Consider the following 14,949-nt stretch of genomic DNA (forward strand, 5'->3'; position numbering starts at 1 on the left):
CACCAATGTACTTACCGGGGGAGGGTAAACACCCATTATTCCGCAACTTTCTTTCCACACACTATCACTCCGCATACTTTCATTACAAAAGTACCATGACTCCGCAATGCCATTATAACGCATGGCATTACATATTATATGCTTTTACCACGCATACATGTACAACGATATTCGTTGTAAATGAATGAATGGTAAAAGAATGTTTTTTTTAATGTTTGGATAAGGTAAGTATGGGTATAGTGGTATATGTTTTGGGGCGTTTGGGTATTTTAAGAGTTCAGATATACTTTTGGGTTATGGGTACAGGGGTAGTTTTAGGGGTTAGGGATAGGTATGGGTTTTGGGGTACAGGGGTATTTTTAGGGTTCAGGGCTAGGTTTGGGTTTTGGGGTATAGGGGTATTTTTAGGGTTCAGGGGTAGGTTTGGGTTTATGGGTACAGGGGTATTTTAAGGGTTCAGGGCTAGGTTTGGGGGTACAGGGGTATTTTTAGGGTTCAGGGCTAGGTTTGGGTTACAGGGGTATTTTAGGGTTCAGGTGTAGGTTTGGGTTTTGCGTACAGGGTTATTTTTAGGGTTTGGGGCTAGGTTTGGGTTTTGGGGTACAGGGGTATTTTTAAGGTTCAGGGGTAGGTTTGGGTTTTGGGGTAAAGGGGTATTTTAAGGGTTCAGGGCTAGGTTTGGGTTTTGGGGTACAGGGGTATTTTAGGGTTCAGCGGTAGGTTTGGGTTTTGGGGTACAGTGGTATTTTTAGGGTTCAGGGCTAGGTTTGGGTTTTGGGGTACAGGGGTATTTTTAGGGTTCAGGGGTAGGTTTGTGTTTTGAGGTATAGGGGTATTTATAGGGTTCAGGGCTAGGTTTGGGTTTTGGGGCACAGGGGTATTTTTAGGGTTTAGGGATAGGTTTGGGTTTTGGGGTACAGGGTATATTTATAGGGTTAAGATGGGTTAGAGTTTAAGGGTGTTGGGTATTTTAAGGAGTAAGGGTGGGTTATGATTATGGGGTGCAGGGGTATTTAAAGGGAGCAGGGTGGGATTAGCAAATGATATGAGACATGGCATGAAGGTCGGAACGTACCACACGCCCCCAGCGTTTGTCATGCCCCAGCACACGCCCACAGCACAACGCAGACACGCCCACAAAGGGACTACTTTGCTGGCAAGGTTCTTTTACCTTTTAAATGTATATGGTGGGTGTCTGCATAGCCTATGTCCTTCTGCTGCAACTGTCCTTTCCAACGCTGTATTGGGTGTTGTGATTGGTGCTGTGTTTCCTGAGATTACCCGCCTCAAAGGTTTGGGCTGTCTCTTTATTATATTAGTATGGATAGGCAAGTCATCTGTACTGCAGGCTTTCCAGCCCTAAGGCAAGATGCACTATATCACATGTGTGGTCAAATCTGCCTGACCAGATATGACCCTGCAATATATAAGTACATTCTTGGATATTGTAACTGCACAGTAAAAACATAGAGAGTACATGGGCTGGATACCCGTCATTATGAGTTTCCCAGCACCACGATGGCTACACTGTGTCCAGAGATATTTGGTACCAAACATCTCATCTTAATCAACCTACACTGATGCCAGTGGTGGATTTATTAATACATGCGCACAGAGGGCACCTTAGAGGTGTACCCTGAAAACCTACCAACTACTGGCGAGATCTCCGACTGATCTCAACCAGCCTACCACCACCAGACATGTGTCTGACCTCGAATGAGAGCCTTCACTCTCAGAGTCTAGGAACAATGGCTGCTCTAGGCGGAGGTCCCAAGGCGGGAAGATTCAAAGGCGATACCACCTTTGAAATGTGGCCCAGGCTCCTCCAGTTAGTGGAGGAGGCCACCCCCCCCGCCGTTCTGCCCCTGTCACCAACAAGCTTTTCTTCTAGTTCTAGTTCTGCCCCACTTTTTGTGGGAGGATAGGTGGAAAAATAAGTAGGATCAGGAGGTGTGCCCTCATTCAACCAGCATCACCCTAAGGTAGAGCAGGTGATGTGGACTCCACTTTCCAATTATTCCATCTTGAGATGAAAGGAGCTAGCCTATTAGGGTCAGAGAGTGTAGACACCCTAAAGGTAGTTAGTCTATTGGCTACCTGGCACCCCTTTTAACACCCCTAAATTTAGTATTTAGGTGGCACCCCTCAACCCTGAACTTCAGATTCAGTGGACCTAAGAAGAAAATAGACAAAGAAGAGCTACTGAACCCAAACCCCGAGTGCCTGCTGTGGACTTTAGGCACAAAACTTTGCCTGCCGCTGGAATGACTCAGCCAGCATGATGTGCTGTCTCGTCCTGCCTCTCTGAGGACTCTAAGAACCACAAAGGGCCTCCAACACTTTACAAATCACCCACGAACTGCCTTGGAGTAGAGGAGCTACTCCCCTGCAGATTGCAGACACTGAACCCCCAGAGTCAGGCTTACTGAGTTGCTGCTCCCTGGCAACGCCGACGCAGCAACCAAACCAGAAGAGGTACACCATCTCCAGAGGGTCAGAATTGTCTCCCCACTGATCGGGAAGACATCAGGACCTACCGGCGCCACGCCAAAGGAATAGCCAGGATACTGGACCCCCTGCAACCTACACAGAGACGAAGAGTCAAATCCGGACTCCAACTGCCCAGGAAGCAAGCACCCATTGAGGGACGTTGAGACCATTTTAAGAGGACCAACTGTCCGGAAAATGTCCCTGCAACTTTTTTGCTCCTGACCGCAAGGACCATCTTGATGCACAGAGCCCCGCTGACCAACCTGCTCTGCACCCAGCTCTCCTGGTATGAGTACCAACGTACCAGCTGTGCTCCCATGCTTCTGAGGCCCTTGAGTCCTGATTCCTCAATTGGGATACCTTGGACTTACCTGTTAGTCACGATTGTGCAGCCAATCGTGGCTATTTAGCCACTTCCGGGTCTATGAACACGTGTCCGCACCCAGAACCACTCCACAGGATTACTCGTCCTGCCGGCTTTCCCCGTATTACGGGTAAGAGATGATTCGATGCAACGATACACATTTGGCTATAACTTAGATTTAAGTAGAATATATCATGTAGCAGAATCGTTCCGCAATCCACACCAAGTAGAGAGTTATAAGTGTCACGATCGACTTAACGATCTAATACGTAAATATATTATTAGGACCAGCAAGAGCTTCGAATTTTACGCTCTTGTCTTTTCTTTTCCCTTTTCTTTCTATTCCCTTTCATGGCCAACTTACCTACTCATCTAGGGCATCTAATGTTGGGGAACCTCCACACTCCCCGTGATTTGTCAAGTGGACGCCTACACCATTCAAAATAATTTATTTTAGAAGAAACCTCACCGCACCAATACCTGGTTTTGAAGGTGAGATGCTAACAAACTTCTTTGAATTCTGGGTGATTTGGTACTCTAAACTTGAAGTCCTCAACCAGTCGCAGTCCCCTGAATTTTGACTCTTAACCCCCTTTTTCTAGCATCTCCCTGTTTCCATTGGGCAGGAACAACACTGGATCAATATCGACGACGATTTGGACCGAATTAACCTGGTCTCGAGCGAGGCCGGGTCGGAATTATCACCGGCACAGCGGTGAGGTCCCTCATAGTACTTAATCAACCATGCGTAGGCACTGAATGTCGGATACTATCTTTCATCGGGTCTCAAACTTTCACTTTCTCCTTCCGAACCCTTTGTTTTACCTCCTTCCCCTTCTTTTCTTTCTTTTTTGGTAACTCTAAAGGCCTGCGGTTCACCACCCATTAACTTCAGGTAGGACGCACGCCCTCTGGTATACTTAAGGACACTGATTAGAATGAATAATAGTCATTCACAAAATTTCCCTCGTATTCCTTGAAATCTTGACTTCTACGTCCCCTTTAAAATAAGGATTCTTCAACTATACACGTTTGCACTTATACTTTCACCTTTTTCCCTTTTGCGTCACTAAAACACGACATTTTCACCATGGTGAACCAATGTTATACCATGTCACATACGCTTCCACTATCGAACCACAACCCTGCTTGTGTCTCTACCTCTCTACATCAACACTGGAATGAGGGTACAGTGTTGTGTTCATCCACTACATTTTGTTTGCTCACTGTCTTAATATTCTTACCCAGCACCTGCACAAAATGAGATCACCAAAGCAATCGTTATGTAAATTGTGATGCTACCATGCACTCCATCTGTTTAATCTTGTATCCTCCCCAGCCCTGAGGAGTTGCGGAATTTGTGTATTCCCTTGCGACGAAACACGTGTCGGCTGGCTAATCAAACACAATAAAAGAGGAGCCGAACTACTGGTGGTCTTTTATCCAACTTCGGAATTTTTAACTTTTAAGTGTCCATTGAGACACCCATTTTCTGTACTTTCATAATTTAGTGAGAAATGCTCCAGCTGGTCGACATCAGACTACACCTAGAATTAACCCAAGGACACTGAAATCAGTAATAGGGACAATTCCTTCCAAATGGGAGCAAATTCCGTTCCGGATTGCACAAACAATGTGCTCAGCTGGAAGCAGTATTTCCCCATATGGGTCCTCAGGAAAAACATAGAATGCTAACTTTTTGCTTGCCAATGGAGATGGTTCCCTCAATTGAGGATATAGCACTTGGGGAACAATCTTTGCTGCTGTTTACATCAGAATACACAATACCCCGTCCTTAGCAGTCGTTCCAGAAGTATTAAACCAGATACAGAATGAGTGTGGGGCAAGACCTGCCCTGGACTTGGGAATGAAACTGATGGTAATTTTGCCCAAGTCTCTGCAATCATGCTGTGCAACATAAACACGGAGGCAGCAGCAGTGGCCATACACAGCCACCATCGGGAAACAGCTCCTATCAATAGGGAGCCAGAATTACCAAAAATCGAATCAACGTAGGCTGAATTAGATAGAGATAATTTGGGAACCAAAGCAGGGAATCCATAAATGGCGGGTAGTCCCAACAAAGACAACTTCAAAGCAAGTACCCACTTCTTCTAAAAAGAAATGGGAAAACAAAAATTCTAAAAATAACAATTCAGAAAATAATTCACGATCAATGGGGGGGGCGTTCCTCAACAGGAGTCCTCTGAAAAGAGGTAAAACCTTAGGAATCCTGACACTGATAAACGTTCCTTTCATTCTTGCCAGGGTTCATCTAAAATCTAAAAATTTGGGGAGGGATGGGGGATCAGAACAAAAGTAAGATGATCGACCAAAGACAAAAAGGGAAACACATCCACATTCAGATTATATTATCAAACAGGAAGAGAAACCTAAAGTAAAACCTCAATTCAAATATAAGAAAGTAGTCGGCTTAAAAATTAGACATGCCCAGGATACTGAGGACTCAGCTTCTGATGGGGAATGGGCTCTGACAATGCTAGACAGTGCGGCAGAAATAACAATAGCTCACCAGAACCTGAAGGATTTTCTGGTGACAGCAGTATGAAGACATTGAAACACCTGATACCCGAGTTAGTGTTCCGCATAGTCCATACGAAATTACACTTCAAATAGAGGGGGACAACTCGAGAAAGGTTAATGGTCTCTTTTGGGAGAATTTAGCATATGAATATGACATACTGCTAGCAGAAAGAGATTGACCGCATGAGTTTGTGATGGAGTGCCCAAAAGGGGAAAGCGTCATTTTGCCAGCTTTCTCCAACCTCGTTCCACAATCTTTAAAACGTTAAAGCGCAGGAGTGTGCGCTAGTATTAGCTCCGGCATTATATTGCAACCATGTAGGTTTGGACGTGGAGTCGACTCACCATGATATCCCATTAAATGGTACTCCTAATCTGCAGAGACAGAACCCTATAAAAAAGACAGGTCAAAGAGATTCTAGACCAACTTGAATACCAAGGTGTAATTGAGTCTTGCGCCTCCCCAATGAATAATCCTTTGTTTCCAGTTATGAAACCTGACAACACATATCGTCTAGTTTTAGATTACCTATATTAAAAGACATGCACACAAACATTCGCAGTTCAAAATGCTCATAGTGGCGCATTAATGAATAACATTGTGCGAAAGAAATACAAAAGAACATTAGATATCTCAAATGGATTCTTCTGCCAAAATATAGCTCGAGACAGCAGTTATTTGTCAGCATTTTCAGAGTGTCAGAAATATTACAAACATGCGACGAGGAAGGCAGCGTGCTATGCAGGTGACATCTATCTGACGGACAATGAATTACTTGTGCAGGGTGAACAACGTCATTTTGGGATTCGCCAATTTGGGCTACAAATTTCATTTCAAGAAATCTAAATTTGCACATCTCAATGTCCGGTTTTTGGGATATCAGCTATCAAGTGAAGGCAAGAGCTTGGCAGGCAACTTTTTAGAAAAGTGTGTGCTGCTCCAACCTCCAAAGAATCTAAAAGGTTGCAATCCATTTTAGGATTTCAAAATGTTGGCAGAAAATCCAATCTAGATTACGCAGAAAAAGTAAAACCTTTGTACGACTTAACCAGACCTGATTTCGTACTGCATCAGTGGAAAAAGGAGCACCTAGATACTCTACGTTCAGTTCAGGCTGACTTGATCACATCTGAACACTTGCAAACATGTGTAAATTGTACAAACTGGGTGATTAGGGTGATCCCTGGTTCATCAGGATATACTTACATCACTTTCAATGAAGGTGAGACAGTTCCAATGGCAAAAAAATCTAATTTGCACACTAATGCTGAAATTCGGTTTGCAGCAGCAGAAAAAATACTGATAGCAGTAGAGAGTGCTGCAGTGAGAGAAAGAAAAACCAAAGGAAATGATGGACGGAGCGTTGACAATACAAGCACTCACCCCAGTCAACTGATCTGGGTTTAATCCATCACCGTTCTTTAGCCCACTCTGCCACCCCAGTTCAGACATGGCCATATGCAAATCAGTCTGACCCTGTGCCTCATGGGAACAGTCCAGCCCGAACTGCCAAGCCATGTCTTCCCTGGACCAGAAACAAGCTTCCCAGGACCGGTTTCTGGCATTACAGCCATCTTCAGCCGGGCTTGCTTGAATCCAGTGGCAAAGTGAGCAAGGGACTCACGTCTGAGCACACCCTGCCAACTTAGGGCGAACAAAGAAAAACCAAAGGGGATGATGGACGGAGCGTTGACAATACAAACACTCACCCCCAGTCAACTGATCTGGGTTTAATCCATCACCGTTCTTTAGCTAACTCCGCCACCCCAGTTCAGACATGGCCATATGCAAATCAGTCTGACCCTGTGCCTCATGGGAACAGTCCAGCCCGATCTGCCAAGCCATGTCTTCCCTGGAGCAGAATCAAGCTTCCCAGGACCGGTTTCTGGCATTACAGCCGTCTTCAGCCGGGCTTGCTTAAATCCAGTGGCAAAGTGAGCAAGGGACTCACGTCTGAGCATACCCTGCCAACTTAGGGCGAACAAAGAAAAACAAAAGGGGATGATGGACGTAGCGTTGACAATACAAACACTCACCCCCAGTCAAATGATCTGGGTTTAATCCATCACCGTTCTTTAGCTCACTCCGCCATCCCAGTTCAGACATGGCCATATGCAAATCAGTCTGACCCTGTGCCTCATGGGAACAGTCCCGCCCGAACTGTCAAGCCATGCCTTCCCTGGACCTGAAACAAGCTACCGAGGACCAGTTTCTGGCATTTCAGCCTTCTTCAGCCCGGCTTGCTTGAATCCAGTGGCAAAGTGAGCAAGGGACTCACGTCTAAGAATACCCTGCCAACTTATGCCGAACAAAGAAAAACCAAAGGAAATGATGGACGGAGCGTTGACAATACAAGCACTCACCCCCAGTCAACTGATCTGGGTTTAATCCGTCACCGTTCTTTAGCCCACTCTGCCACCCCAGTTCAGACATGGCCATATGCAAATCAGTCTGACCCTGTGCCTCATAGAAACAGTCCAGCCCGAACTGCCAAGCCATGCCTTCCCTGGGCCGGAAACAAGCTACCGAGGACCGGTTTCTGGCATTTCAGCCTTCTTCAGCCCGGCTTGCTTGAATACAGTGACAAAGTGAGCAAGGGACTCACGTCTGAGCATTCCCTGCCAACTTATGGCGAACAAAGAAAAACCAAATGAAATGATGGACGGAGCGTTGACAATACAAGCACTTACCCCCAGTCAACTGATCTGGGTTTAATCCATCACGTTCTTTAGCCCACTCTGCCACCCAGTTCAGACATGGCCATATGCAAATCAGTCCGACCCTGTGCCTCATGGGAACAGTCTAGCCCGAACTGCCAAGCCATGCATTCCCTGGACCGGAAACAAGACATGGCTTGGCAGTTCGGGCTGGACACACACATGTAAAAAGTCAACTCAGGCACATGTTCAGTGGTTGCGATATATAGTGCCTAAGTAGTGAACGCAAAAACAGGCAGTGTTATGCTGTTTGTGTCTGCAAGTGAATATGCTGGCCGATTAGCTGTAAACATCATGTTGTGGTGACCAAGGTAAACAATGTGAAGTTCAGAAAACAAACTCCATGAGTCTCTTGCGGCGGACCGAGACAATGATGCACTCTATTGGGAAGAAGCGGGACTAAGCGCTCACTCGAGGGTGCCGAGGGCTATGTCCCGGCGGCGGGGCCGAAGTTAAAAGTTGCCACTTACTTGGCGTGACCTCAGGATCCGCGGTTACACCTCTTGTGGCCGGCCAGAAACTCTGTTGGTAGAAAAGCTGAGTTCCGTGTGTGGTTTAAATAGCCACTTCACGACGCAGCAGGAGCTTGTTAATGTGGGGCGTGAGTCGCGTGACTCTGTTGCGATTAGTGTATGTAGGGAGGAGTGAGAAAATCAGAAAACACAAAGAACAGACTGTGTGTGGCATCGTTTAGATGCTAGCTCAAAGGAGGGAGGAATTTAATTTTAAAGATGCCGTATTTCTGCAAAAGTTATTACAAGAATAACCGCATTGTGAAATAAACTGTAAAAGAAACTGTCACAAGTACCGTGATGTGCAGGGCGTCAGTAGAGGAAACAAACAAGGGGCTCAATATTAGTGTGTGTGGAGCTCTGTGATGCGCCCAGCGTCTGTGGTGGAAACAGATGAGGGGCTCAGCGTAAATGCTGCTGCTCGGCAAATGGGTCCAGTGTGATAATATCTACCTGCCAAGTGCCTATAATGTTCGCCAAAGTATAGTATTATGGTGGGCTAATGACCTCTTGGGTCGTGTGTGGGATATCAATATTAATGCCTCTATCAAGCACAAAAAATCCAGTGTCAAGTCTGCCTGTCATGCGGCTGTGAAGTACTTGAGGGTATTAAAAATAGGACGGTTGGGTGACCACTAGGTCCGTGTACACAGTGTCCAGTTTAGTGGTGCAGGCATGATCAAGAGAAGGGGCTGACAAGGTTAAAGAGCGGTATAAGTGTTGCCCTGAGGGTGGTAAGGGTGGCAATGTCTTTGGTGGCTCTAACTACGCCAGATAGAGGTGCAGGTATTGGTCCTAGCCGACAAGGATGTGTTCTAGAGTATTCTGCCAGGGCGGTGTGTTGGCGGTTCAGATACTCGAGTGCGGTGGACCCTCAATGTGAGTGGATTGGCTCAGCGACTGAGGCTTTTCCAAGGTATGCTGTCGTTTAATCCATGGATATGGGTTGAGAGGCGGTAAATCCAGTGCTGCTCTTTAGCCAGGAGAGTTTTTTCATTGTTGTTGGGATGGTGGGGTATTTGTTCAATAACTGTCCAGAGCATGTCATTGGGGGTGTGCCCTTCCTGTAGGTAGTGTTCCATCAGTTTGCTGTTCGTTTTTTTTACAGCGAATAGTGCTTCTATGCTCCACAATTCTTGTCCTCACTTTCTGAGTAGTCATCCCCACATATCTGAGTTTGCAGGGGCACTCAATGAGGTATTTGAGATTGGTTGAGTTACAGTTCGTGTGTTTGAGTTGCTGCCACATTTGACCAGGCTCCAAGTTTAGTGTCTTGCTGGGTTGCGTTAGGTGGCAGACACTGCAGTCACCACAGGGATAGTGGCCGACCACACTGGGCAGACCCCATGCATTGTGTAGTGAGTTGGTCAAGGGTGTGGTGTTAGTTTTGGGACGAGTAGACAGGCTGCTTGCTTTCTTGTAGGCGAAAAGTGGTTGTGTCCAGTTTCTGTTGCCTGTGTTAAGGATCCTCTAGTTTTTGCATATTATTTTTGCCACTTGGTTGGATATGCCATTGTACATGGTGACACAGGTTAAAGGTGCGGATATTACTGGTCGTACAGTTTTCTCCAGAAGTGCCTCTCGCAGCACACCTGAGGAAAACTTGGTGCCTCGGGTGGGGCCCGATGATGAAGCATGCTACCAACTAGGTTGGTGGGTGAGGGCCTTCTTAAAAACTAATATGTTTTCCTGAGACACACACAACATGAATGTTATCTATGTAGCTAGCTCCTATTGATTACCACAAAGCTGAAAGCATGCCTGCCGCAGACTCAAGTTATTCACACCTTGAGTCACTAGTGTGTTGGCGTACATGTGAAGGGAATTCACTGACTGATGAGGCCACCAAGGCAACAGTGCAAACTGCTGCCATTGCTGCAATCACTCGTTCTAGCACGAGGATAGACAGAGACATACTGATGGCTTGTAAAGCCTCAAAGATTGGCTTTCAACTCAAATATTCCTATAAAGTAGATGCGTAAAAACACAAATTCGAGGAGTGGGGTATAGAGTTATACCAAACATGAATCGCATATTAGGTTTAATACTAGCTGCACATAAGAGTCTGGGCTCTGTGTTCTGATATCACTCATGAAAACACCCAATACTGCGGGAGTGAAGAGCAATCCCAGTCCTCTCCCTTGGTGCAAGCTGTCACCACCCTGACTATATATAAAGGTGATTGCAGACAAGAACCACAGGAGAAGGTGGGGGGGAAACAAAAAAGGGACACCAATAACAGGACCAGCACTGATGATGCTCCTACTAGATCCTCTATGGATCCTCCATGAATCTGAGAAAAAGCATCAGACTTCACCTGTTGGGCTGCCGGTCTATATGTAATGACAAAGTCATACTCGTTAAAAAACAAGACCCACTGCATCTATCTTGGGGTTAAAGCCTGTGCTGAGTGAAAAAACTCTAAGTTTTTATGATCCATATAGGTCGTAAATTCGTAATAGGGTGTCTAGCTCCCCACAAATAATGCTGCCATTCCTCAAATGACAACTTAATCGCTAGAAGTTCCCTCTCCACAATTGTATAGTTGCATTCTGCTGGTAACAATGTTTTCGAGAAAAATGCTATGGGGTGCATAAGACCAGTTTCCACATCCCTTTGGGATAACACACCACCTACAACATACACGGAAGCATCAGCTTCTACATAAAATGGTAATGCTGGGTCCGGATGCACCAAAACAGGAGCAGAAGTAAACCTCGCTATCAGCAATGTCAGAGCTGCCTGAGACCAAATAAAGGGAACACCTTTCCTTAACAAGGCGGTCATAGGCGACACAATATCTGAAAAATGAGATATGAACAGCCTATAAAAATTGGCGAACCCCAACACAACCTGAATGTCCTTTACACAGGTAGGTGGAGGCCAAGATAGTGTTGCCTCTATCTTACGAGGGTCCATCTTGATACCATTGGCGGACACAAGGAATCCCAAAAACTCTACATAAGCAGCGTGAAACTTACATTTCTACAGCTTGACATACAACAGATTCCCATGTAACTTTTGCAACACTTGTGACACATGAAGTATATGTTTCTCAGTGGATTTGGAAAAGATCAAAATGTCATCTAAATAAACAATGACACTCACATCCAGATATTCATGCAAAACCTCATTAATAAAAAACTGAAACGCAGCAGGGGCGTTACACAACCAAAAGATCATCACACAGTACTCAAACAACCCAAACTTCGTACAAAAAGCTGTCTTCCATTCGTTCTCTTCTCAGACACAAATGACATTGTAAGCACCACGTAAATTCAACTTAGTAAAACTAGTGTCATGCCTCAGTTGATCCAACAAAACCGGGATTAGTGGAAGGGGATACTTATTCTTTACTGTCACTTTGTTCAGCACTCTATAATCCACGCAAGCGCGAAGATCACCCCGCCTTTGGAATGAAAAAGATAGACGATGACACAGGGGAGCTAGAAGGACGTATACACCCAGTACTCAACATAGTGTCTAAGTATCCACGTAAATGTCTCTCCTGTGGCTCAGACAATGCATACACCCGGCTGCAAGGTAGGGCCCGGTAGTAGATTAATGCGACAGTCAAAAGATCTATGAGGCGGTAAGACCCCCACCTGTACCTCATCGAACACATCACAAAAATTCACATACGGTGATGGAATACCACTAGGCTCAACATGCATACTTGGAGCACAAGTCAGAGGCACAACCCAGTCTGTTGATTCCTGGTAGCAATGTCGCAAACAATATATGGAATCCAAAGTCACCATTCGCTGAACCCAGTCAATTTTAGGGTTATGCAACTGCAGCCAAGGCACTCCCAGTATCATCCCAATTGACGGAGCATCGATTAAATCAAAACTGACAGTCTCTGAATGCCCATAATCACAGATCAACAATAAGGGTTCAGTCAAACGCGTTATTAACCCAGATGACAATTTGGTTCTGTCTATTGCTCTAACAGGTTCCGGCTGTTCTTTATACACAAATGGAACCTTCATAGTCTCAGCCAACTGATTGTCCATAAAGTTTCAAGTGGCTCAAGCAGTACCGACATAGCGGATCTACTGCTCATGGATAACACAACACTAACGGTTACAGTGAAGTGCCGTGGTACTCTTTGGACAGCCCCTGGAATCTCATATGGGTTGCTTCCTGCTACATATTCCTGCAACAACCCACTACAGTCTTTTCCCACATATGCCACTGTCTTACGTTGAAGAGTGGAAGATGGTTTTAAGGGACATTCACAAGCGAAATGGCCACCCTTCCCACAGTATAGACACACATTGTGAAGGCACCTTCTATTCTTTTCTTCACTTATTATTGGCCCTCTAACCCCACCAATCTGCATGTATTCAGTTGTTTGTTTTGTGTCTACATGTTCCTTTACTTCTCCTCTCCACATTGCCCCTCGAGACCCCAGAAAACAATTCTTCCTCCCCCGTCATTTAAGGAGATGATGGTTTAGCTTAACCACCAGATTGATAAAATTGGTACACGCCTCAGGTGGATCCACTACCTGGGATACCACATCCTTTAGATCCTCACACAACCCCTGATAGAAAATAGAGGTTCTCTTCCAATGGATCTCAGAAACAAGATGATTCAAAGATGTAATATATGTCGGCAAGTCTTGTTTCCCCTGTTGTAATTTCAACAATTCTGCGTCGCGAGCTTGCATAAAAGCCTGCTTTGCAAATAAACGACGCATCTGCTCCTTGACAGCTGGATAATTGTATAAACCCCGGATCAACCCCCTCCACTAACGGAACAGCCCAGGTGGACGCAGAACCTACCAAATAGGATATTACAAATGCTACTTTTGCTGCAACATCAGGAAAAGAGGAGGGACGACACATGAAGTGTAGATGACACTGGTTCATGAATACCCCATACTTATTACAGTCCCCTGTAAACCTCTCAGGAACGGAAAAAGGGGCAGGTACTGGGGTATTAATAGTAAATGCAAAGGGGTTACCACCACTAACCCTTATGACTTGATGTACGATCGAAGTGAAAAGTGGCAGGCTGCCATACAGGCCCCTGGGTTTTAGAAGATGGTCCTGCTCCTGCACCCCACATACGTTCTCTAACTCTGAGGGCGTTTAGCTCCTGATTGTGTCCCACATTTTCCTGTCTCAGACCCTGTACCTCAGACTGCAAAGAGGTAATAGCAGCCATTAAGTCCTGCATAGAGGGAATCCCTCCCTCTCCTATGCTAGGTGTGCCCACATCAAGGTCCATCTTCGCTCCGGCAGTATTTTAATTTGTGGGCTTGGTTTTCTGTTCTGATACCACTCATGAAAACACCCAATACTGTTGGAGCAATCCCAGTCCTCTCCCTCGGTGCAAGTCGTCACCACCCTGACTATATATAACGGTGATGGCAGACAAGAACCACAGGAGAAAGGTGGGGGGAACAAAACAAGGAGACCAGTAACAGGACCAGCACAGATGATGCAACGCCCCTTTTCACTGTATTGCACAGGAAACCCAGATCAACCTGTAAGATGTAATAAACAGAGAATTATAAGAGGTAACCATAACTGTAATGTCACACACACACACGTACGTGATTTGTTATAATACTTTAAAGAGGCCCTCTTACCCTTCTTTCTAGGGCTTGACAGCAATCCATGTAGATGTAACCAGTGTCCCAATATTACAGCATAATAGAGACAGCTAATCCACATAGCCAAGACTAAGATATGTACTTAGTCTCGTATTCCTGGCAAGAGACTTAATCCAAATAACATCTTCTTCTGTTGTTTAAAAAGGGGATAAAGCCCAAAACGGCAACAAAAAAAATGCAAGAAGAAATACATAAGAGGAGCAGAGACATCCGTACCAGTCCTCTACTTTGGTGATTCAAAAATAAAACACTAGAAAAAAGCACTGGGTTTTTCTAAGGCACAGAAGGAAGATAAGTATGAGGAAACTGAATGAAATGAAAATGCAACCGTGTTATATCCCGGTGTCCTATGTTACAGAACAATACTCCCGCCGCACATGTAAAGTCCAATAGCCAGTACGAACAAAAAAGGGAGAACTCAATGGGAGGCATCTGTAACTCCAAAATTAGGCAGCACGAAAGTGTCCCGCAAAGATTAATAAGCTCGCAAGACCCAAATGTGAGTTCCCAACATACGAGATACCAGTGCCCGAAAAACCAGGAGTAAGGCATTCAGGCAAAGAACAGAAAGTCTCAGAGTCCAACAGCAAAGTCCTTCCGGGTAACAGAACCGGCTAAGAAACCAAGCACCAGCTAGGAGCAAGAAAGGGCGTTATATATGCTCATCTGACACGCCCATGTCTCCCAGAGCACAC

This window comes from Lissotriton vulgaris, chromosome 7 (genome assembly GCF_964263255.1).
Source record: "Lissotriton vulgaris chromosome 7, aLisVul1.2, whole genome shotgun sequence".
In the NCBI taxonomy this organism is placed as follows: Eukaryota; Metazoa; Chordata; class Amphibia; order Caudata; family Salamandridae; genus Lissotriton; species Lissotriton vulgaris.